At 35.8% G+C, this 8,136-nt stretch overlaps 1 long non-coding RNA gene across 1 annotated transcript; it reads left to right on the forward strand.

Moving 5' to 3' along the window:
- Positions 1-2,362: 2,362 nt before the first annotated feature.
- Positions 2,363-5,659, forward strand: LOC135845334 (uncharacterized). The gene is made up of 2 exons (XR_010558726.1): positions 2,363-5,397; positions 5,526-5,659. It is a non-coding gene; the product is annotated as an uncharacterized LOC135845334 (long non-coding RNA).
- Positions 5,660-8,136: the final 2,477 nt, after the last annotated feature.

The following is an 8,136-nucleotide window of genomic DNA, read 5'->3' on the forward strand; positions in this document are numbered from 1 at the left end:
CTTTGTCGCGAAATGTTCAAATTTGACGTTTAGGCCAATGAAACGACGCCATTAAGTTGATTAGTTTTTCTTTTGAAATTACGAAAATGTTTCGTCGGCGTTGTAAAAATTATTGAAATGATGAGAGTAACTTTTTTCTTCTGTAAAGTTCGTTAGTTTCTCTTTGTGAGATGATTAAAAAGCAGAAAAAAAATGTCCAGAAGCGTATTAATTAGCTCCGAATAAGTCAAAGGTTGATGTTGAAGTTGATGAAAAATCTGCTAGGTACTTTGAAAAAAATCTTACAAGTTTTCTACTGTAAGAAAAATATTTTTTCAAATGATATATTTGAGCGGAGGGGAGATGGTTGATTGTAACGAAATTTCAGCCTCTATTCTACCATTTACCCCCTCTAATTTTTATACCCACCTATGCAACCTTGAAAATTAAAAATTTATAAACGAGAGTAGGTATTTCAATTCTTCTTTTTTTATTTCGTTTCAAAATTATGTAATTTGAAACGAAATCCGAAACTTATTCGCTTTCGTATTGCTATTAAGAAACAAATTTTGGGCTCGAAAGTAGCCCTATGGGAAAATGTTAAAGGAGCTCGATGTACCAAGGCGCAATTTACAAACAATCCATTAATTTCGTAATAAGGCTGCGCAAATAGCATTCTACTGATACCCGAGAGTTTAATAAATGTACCCATTTCGGTGAGAATAAAATGGTAAACCGCGCTAACGCCAGATTGTGGAATTATGGTCGTAAAACAAACTTAAGGTATGAATTTTAGCTCGGAGGAGATGGTACAAGGTGAAATTAATTTTTCCAAAATGAAAACGTATATCTCTAGCTGTGTACTTTTTGGCGCGAGTAAAAACGTGCAAAAATTCGTACAATTTTTGTCAGTGAATAAAAGCCACTAATTATAATTTTGCTTTCTATCTTTAAAATTCATACGTAATAATGAATGGATTCGAAATTGCGATGAATTCTTTGAAATTGTAATTTTCAAACGTCGAGTAGAGAGGTATACGACGAATGGGTTGAAAAATTAATGAATTCGTTGCTCAATGTACTAGGTATATAGGTAGAGAGGTACGAGTATATTTCCCGCGCAGAGATGTTCAAAGGATATAATAATACCAGTTGAAGCGAACGAACGCGAATTACGTGGATTTTTCTAGTCATTTTTTCAATTAAAAGAATTGCCTTTGAGAGATGTTTGTTATTGTTTTTTTTTTCATTTTGAAGTGGATTTGGTTGTTTATTCGAGTAGAATTATCGTAGATTATGAACGAGTTTGAAAAGCAGAATTTTACTGGATAATATTTTTATTCGTTAGCAGTGTAATATGGGTAGAGCCGGTAGAGGTACTTACTATTTTAGTTCTGGAGATGGGAAATTTTTTATAACGGTGCATTTGAAACTTTGAAATGATTATGGAGGTAGGAGAAAGGGAAAGGGAACATTAAACATTTTTTACAGCAGTATTATGCAATTCTGAAAGGTATCACGTGAACATAAATATGTTCAAAAATTTATGAAAAATTTCAAGCTTTCGCAATATTTTTCATTTAGTAAAATTTCAATTTATATATGAAAATCTCATTCCTTTTTAACTGTAATTTTAATTGGCGGATGTGTTTTTTTTCGAATTTAAAAATGCACTATGAAGTAAAAATAATTACACAATTGAAGAGTGATATTCCAAAAGTCGCTTTGTCCATTTTTGTCAAAGTTGGGTTTTCAGCGGTACCTGGTAGATGACGTATTAACTCACATTCCTACATCATCAACCTACCAAAATGAGGTGTTAAAGTCACCTAAATAGCCAATTCACTAAAAATTAAAAAAAAAATAATGTTCCAAAACGCGCTTTGTCCATTTTTATTGAAATTTTTTTCAGCAGTATTTAGTGGATGAAGTGTATACCTACACTCCTACATCATAAATCCACCCAAATAAAGAACTAAACTCGCCTAAAAATCCAATTTACTCGTTTAAAGGGAAACTGTTTTTCCTCTCTCCTGAAAAGTTGTGAAAATGGACAAAGCGAGTTTTGGAATATCACTCTTCAATTGCAGAATGTTGGAAAAATCTCTTCAAATGGGGAAAATTTTCAAAAAACATTCGAAAATTGTCCAAAAATATTTCAAAAATTAGTCAAAAATTCTTTAAAAATTTCAGAAACTTCCTCAAAATCATCCTGAAAAAAATCCTTGAAAATGGAAATAATTTTTGAAAAATTCAAAGTACCTACTTAACTGAATTTAAAGCCAAAAAAAATACTTCACGCATGTTTAAAAGTTGATGATTTTTTTTATAAATTTTAAAATTAAATGGTAAATAAGTTCATAAATTTGAAAATTTTCAAAAAATCGTACAAAGCTTCATTTTAGATTGAAAATATGATCCAAAATTGTTCTAAAAATTGATCTAAAATTCTTTCGGAATCAAGCATTTCAGCAGTTTTTGTTAAAAATTAGATATTATCCCAAAATCGAGGCGCGAATCGAGTTGAAATCCATTGGAGGGAGGGGGGGTGATACAAAGAATTTTCATTCCCGGCTTTAGATTTCCACCAAAGCGAATTTAATTTTGTTAGAAATTGTCCATTTTTTTTTGCCTAAAATTGAGTCGAGAATTTTTTTTTCAAAAAGTGTTTTTTATGAAGTTTTCTGGGCCAATTTAGAATTGCTGAGCACGAAGGTCGAAATTCTGGGTGGATTCGTAGTTCTCAAGAAAGTTGGAATTTTTCTGGAAGAATCAACTTGTTTTGAAGGGTAATCTAATATTTTTGTGAAGAAATCGTGTTTTTTCGGAACAAAATGAAAATTTTTAATGACTTAGTGACCCTTAGGAAAAACTGACGCCGGATCTTGACTTGGCGACCTCGAATCAGTCGGAAATCACCTAAAGTGAAAAAAATTAGCTACTTCTGACCGGATCAGCAAGTTACAAACGTTCATTGGATGAGTAACAGAGCTGTTAATAAAATTGCATAACCAGTTTGCCGTAAATACGATGTGCATATTTTGGCACGGTGAATTTAATTCCGACGTCTGATTTGAAATTGCCTCTTTTTAGGCCCAAAATTGGGCTAAAAAAATGTTGAAGTGCGGAAATGTGCATTTTTATGACGAATTCTGACTAATTCGAGGTTGCTGGGAACGAAAATGGCGTCCAAATTACGTCTCGCTGGATAGTTTCGGCGACCTCATTTTACTCAATTCTTTACAAACAAAAATTAAATTTTTTAAAATTTTACCTCCACTTTTTAAAGAAAAAGAAATGAATTAATTTTTTTCCTACTGATGACGTTTCCTGCTAATTATTATGGTTACAAACCCCTGCTTTTGGCTGAAACTGTCAAAGTCTCGTTTTTTGTCAAAAATAGCAAAAAGTCTCTGCTATTACCAGAATTGCCAAAAAGTGTTGTTTCTTGTCAAAAATTCCCAAAAATTGTTGCTAGTTTGCAAAAAATTTCAAATATGTCTCACTTTTTTTCAGGAATTGTCCTGAAAGTCTCACTTTATTGCCAAACACTGCCAAAAGTTTTGTGTGTGTGTTTTTTTTTTTTAAAACTAAATACGTCAAAGTCTCGCTTTTTGGCAAATCTTTCAGAAAAAGTCACTCCAAAAGTTGCTTTTCAAAGTCTTGATTTTTTTCAAAATTCTTTTTAAAAAAAAAAGCTTTAATTTTCACTTTTACCCATGTCCAAAATTTCCAAAAAAAGACCAAAAAGTCTTGTTAGTCTCGCTTTTCTGCCAACATTTTCCAAAAAAGTCGCAAGAAAGTCTCACTTTTTCAACAATAATAGCAAAAAAAAAGGACTTGCTAAAAAATTCTTGCTAAATTCCTAATCATTGCCAAAAATTTCCAAAACGTCTCAACTTTTTGCCAAAAATGACTAAAAAAATGTGTTCTTTGAAAACATTCCAAGAATGTCAATTTTTTCCCAAAAAAAGTTCTGCTTTTTGCTAAAACTGTCAAAATCTCTCTTTTTTTGCCGAAAATTGCGTAGGTAGCCAAAAATTGCCTAAGCGTCTTTTTTTTACCCTTTTCCAAATAAAATATTCCGGCTTTTTTTGTGATTTTTTTTCAGCATTAAAATGTTTTGCTCAAGTCTTGTAACTTTCTTGGTTACGTTCTTGAACTTTTTTCGTTACAAAATTTACTTTTATTTTTAGAAAAAATTGAGTACCTAGCTACCTACTAGCCCTGAAAGTGGCCAATTTGAAAATTCAACTTTCACAGGTTGAAATTCTTATTCTAAAAAAAAATCCAAAACCATCCAACTTTTGTCCTCGTAATCAACTCTTTGAATTTTGAAGGTTATCTGGAGCCTCCAGCAAAGGTTCATTTTTTTCCAGCATACCTACCTAACTATTAAAATCGCCCCAGAAGACATTGAAATTTGATAAAATAATATAATTACACGTATGAAAGGTATGACGAATAAAGCAAGTTGGCATAAAATAAGTACTTACCCCAGCTCACCTACACAGTACCGAAAAGTACCTTACACACGACGAATATAATAAATTAACAAAGAGTACACGAATACGTGACGAAATTCGTTATATTTGAGTTTAATCACACAGAAATACACGTCAATAATCGATAATTATTCATAAAATGCACCACGAACTCGTGCGAAATAGGGAAAATATTGTACAAATTTGGAGGGATCACTTAAATACACTAATTAATTCTACGAAATAACTTTTAACTTGGACCCGGAGGACACAAAGACTAAAAGGCACATTAACTTGGCGATTCGCGGACAACCGTTGATGAACTGCGAATTGGTCCAGTCGCAAAAGATGCTGCTAAACCTCTTTCGCGACTGTACCAATCAGTGTTACCCGAAATAGAAGGGTTAAATACTCTAATATTACGAGTTTCCGGACATAGGCATAAGTCTCAGTCTAACATATGCCCCAGCGTGAGTTTACTTAGCGGTCGGTGAACCAGCTGAGCAAATCACGGTAGAACAAAGGCTCGACTATGCCTTACCGGTAACTCGTCCATAGTGGACAGCCAATTGTCCGCTACGGACCTATCAGCTGCCCCCCATGGTTTCTCGGGTGAGAACAAAAGGAGCAGAGTAAACTCAATAAAATTTCAATCCCACGAGCGTGGTAGGTATCCAGGTAGTCGAAACTGCGAACCACTGGATCACCAAACGACGGACGAGGTTCAATGAACCCAGTATGAATGTAGTTCAAAAACCTTTCTATCTACCAGCTAAAACAAATCCAAACATACGACGAATACTGAACTGGTACCTTTTTTGATTTCAGCAAATACCTCCCAACGGATCGAAACATGACCAAAACGCAAGTTCTTAAAGATATCTACGATACGTAGTCAAGACGAAGAATTGCCAAGCTAAATCGTGTACGAAAGGTAGGAAATTTGTTGAACTATTGCATATTATTATGTCGGTGGAAATATTGTCAGCAAATTATTCTATTTCATCTTATATTCGTATATTTGAAATTAATTCAATATTCTATTTCTTTGTTATGTTCTAGATACGTATACAGCTGATAACTTGAGAAGAATATTTGCATCGAGTTCGTGGTTATATATAAATATTGTTAAGTAATATCACTTAAAGCTGGATTGTGAACTGTTTAAAATTCAATAAAAATTAGTCTATCTTGAACTGTCTTTTATTTTAGGTATGGCACATTCATTCATTATTGGTTTACATATAGGATACACAAAGCTATTGTCGAGTACAATTAATAACAAAAAAGAAAAAATTCAAAAACTACATAACAGAGAAAAAATCAGTTCACATATAACATAAAGCGTAACGTATATACAGGGTATCGAATAGTTGGTCATTAAGACCAAAGAAGCGTAACAACTAACGTACAAAATTCGTAATTAAATGATAAAAACATGCCAAAATCGTTCGACACCCAAAAAAAAAAAAAAAAATTTGATTATGGAGATAAGCGAGTAAGTACTCTTATAACGATAAAGATAATCTATAATTCGTACTGAATAATTCGAGAAAGCTCTGTAGAATACTTAAAAAAAAAAAAAAAAAAATGGAAAAGAAAAAATTCAGTCTTAACAATTAGGAACGCTTAACTAAGAGTAGTTTAATGAGTATCTCGATATAAAAATATGAAATCGGTACGATTATTTAACATAATTTGAGATCTTCGAAATACATTAATGTTTTACTCAAATAAACAACATGTAACCGTATTTTTCCAATTCTAGGTGGTATATCGCGAGTAACGAACATTAGAATAATTTAATTTACGAATTTTTATCTTTAGCTAAATGAGCAGAATTGGAAAAGTAATTACTCACAGCGTTACTCCATAACGGTATCGTCGTCATTACGGTTGTCATCGCTATGCATACTCGCGTCGGAATTGAGTAATTCTTCTTCGGTGCGCGATGGCTGGCGAATGATCTCGTTATCTGGGATGCTGTGGTCCGTAGGGATTGGTGAGGTCGATGATATTTGCTCAGGGACCGATGCAGCGTTAGATGTTGATGCAGTGTCGGCCGGCAGTGGCGATACTATTGCGACGGAGACGTATTTGGAAAATGGTACGGTGCCAGCTGATGACTTCCGTTTAGGTTTCGTCGGAGTTGGTGGCTTTTCTTCCTTAGCTTTTCCGGTTTCTTCTGTTTGTGCATCGCTATCGGATTGTTGCGGGTCAATAATAACAGGTGAATTGCAGGGTGCTTTCCCACCGGAATTCTCGGTATCGTATACTGCGAAGTCGGATGAGTCGGAGTGTTCTGACCTGGAGTCATAATCACCGGACGCGTTATTATCAAATACCGCATCTGGCGAGTCGAGAGATTGGTCGCGCGCGTATATGAATTGATGACACATCCATTTAGCGAATTTAGAATAGTCTTGGCGGTCGTGGTAGGGTCCATTTTCATCGCATTTGGTTTGTTCCGGTAGAAATTTGTATGGTTCGATTATAAAATACTTTCCGCCGAACACCTGCTGCCAGTTTACCCTGATCGTCGAGTCAATTTCCGCGTACTGCACATCGGTTTGATTTTCATAGCGCATAGATTTTACTGCGTAAAGTTCGGTTACTCCTTTTTTCTTTAGAATTCGAATCAGTTGTGAAAATTTGTCTTGGTACACCGATGCTGGCATTCCCATAAAACCGTCGAAAGTACCAATAGCAATCATGACGCGACGGGGTAGGTTGAAAAAACCGTTGAGAGTTTTTACGAGATCGACGATTGAAAGTTCGCGTCCGTATAATCCCTCGTGCAGGTATGGCCGAATTTTACGGTGTTCCAGGATAAAATCCATAAGTCCATATATGAATCCGTCTCCAATAAGCAAGACGTCTTTGGCGGCAATCGCGGTTCTGATTACGTCTTGGGAAACGAACGTACCGAGCGTGGTGAAGTATTTTGCATATGCGTTCAACGGGTAGAATGGTTTTAGTACCGAAGACGTAATCCCGAACTTTTTAAAGAATCGTTTGTGATTCTTGCCTTGGTTTTCAATGGTCGATTTTTTCGCGTAAAAAACCTTCTTCGGATATTCAATATCGGGTTTTTGAATAGGCGTTGCGTTTTCCGGTGGCGATGATTTGCGAGCCGGTGGTGTTGGTCGCGCCGGTGTCGAGTTTTTTGCGTGGTTCGTAGCATTACGTCGATTGGATACCTGCGTATGAATAGGTGTTTTTCCGGTACTGACTGGGCGGCCATCGTTATGGTAGGTTTTTCTCTGATAGTCGTTCGGTGATTGCTTTTGCGTGGCATATTGACTCGCATCTCGACCGGTATTCTGTTTTTTGGCGTCGATGTTTGGCTGCGCGATGGCGATCGAGAACGGTGATTGGACGATGACGCTGGGTGCGATTGTTTCAATCGATCCTGAGCCGAATAGCGTTCGGATGACTGTAAGGCGCGCGTGGTTTCGTTGTTGAGTAACCGATCAATTGTCGCATCGCGCGACTGGAGTAACCCAACGTAGCCTTGCACCTTGCGTTCGTATTCCAACGTCGATGCTTCGTATTTCGCGAGCTGGTTTCTCGCCGTTTGAAGATCAGCGCGTAGCTCCTGAGCGGATAAACCATCATCGTACGGTAGTGATGCGGTGAGTACATGTAGCGCGTTTACTTGGTGCTCGGATAC

This window comes from Planococcus citri, chromosome 4, assembly GCF_950023065.1.
Source record: "Planococcus citri chromosome 4, ihPlaCitr1.1, whole genome shotgun sequence".
Classification (NCBI taxonomy): Eukaryota; Metazoa; Arthropoda; class Insecta; order Hemiptera; family Pseudococcidae; genus Planococcus; species Planococcus citri.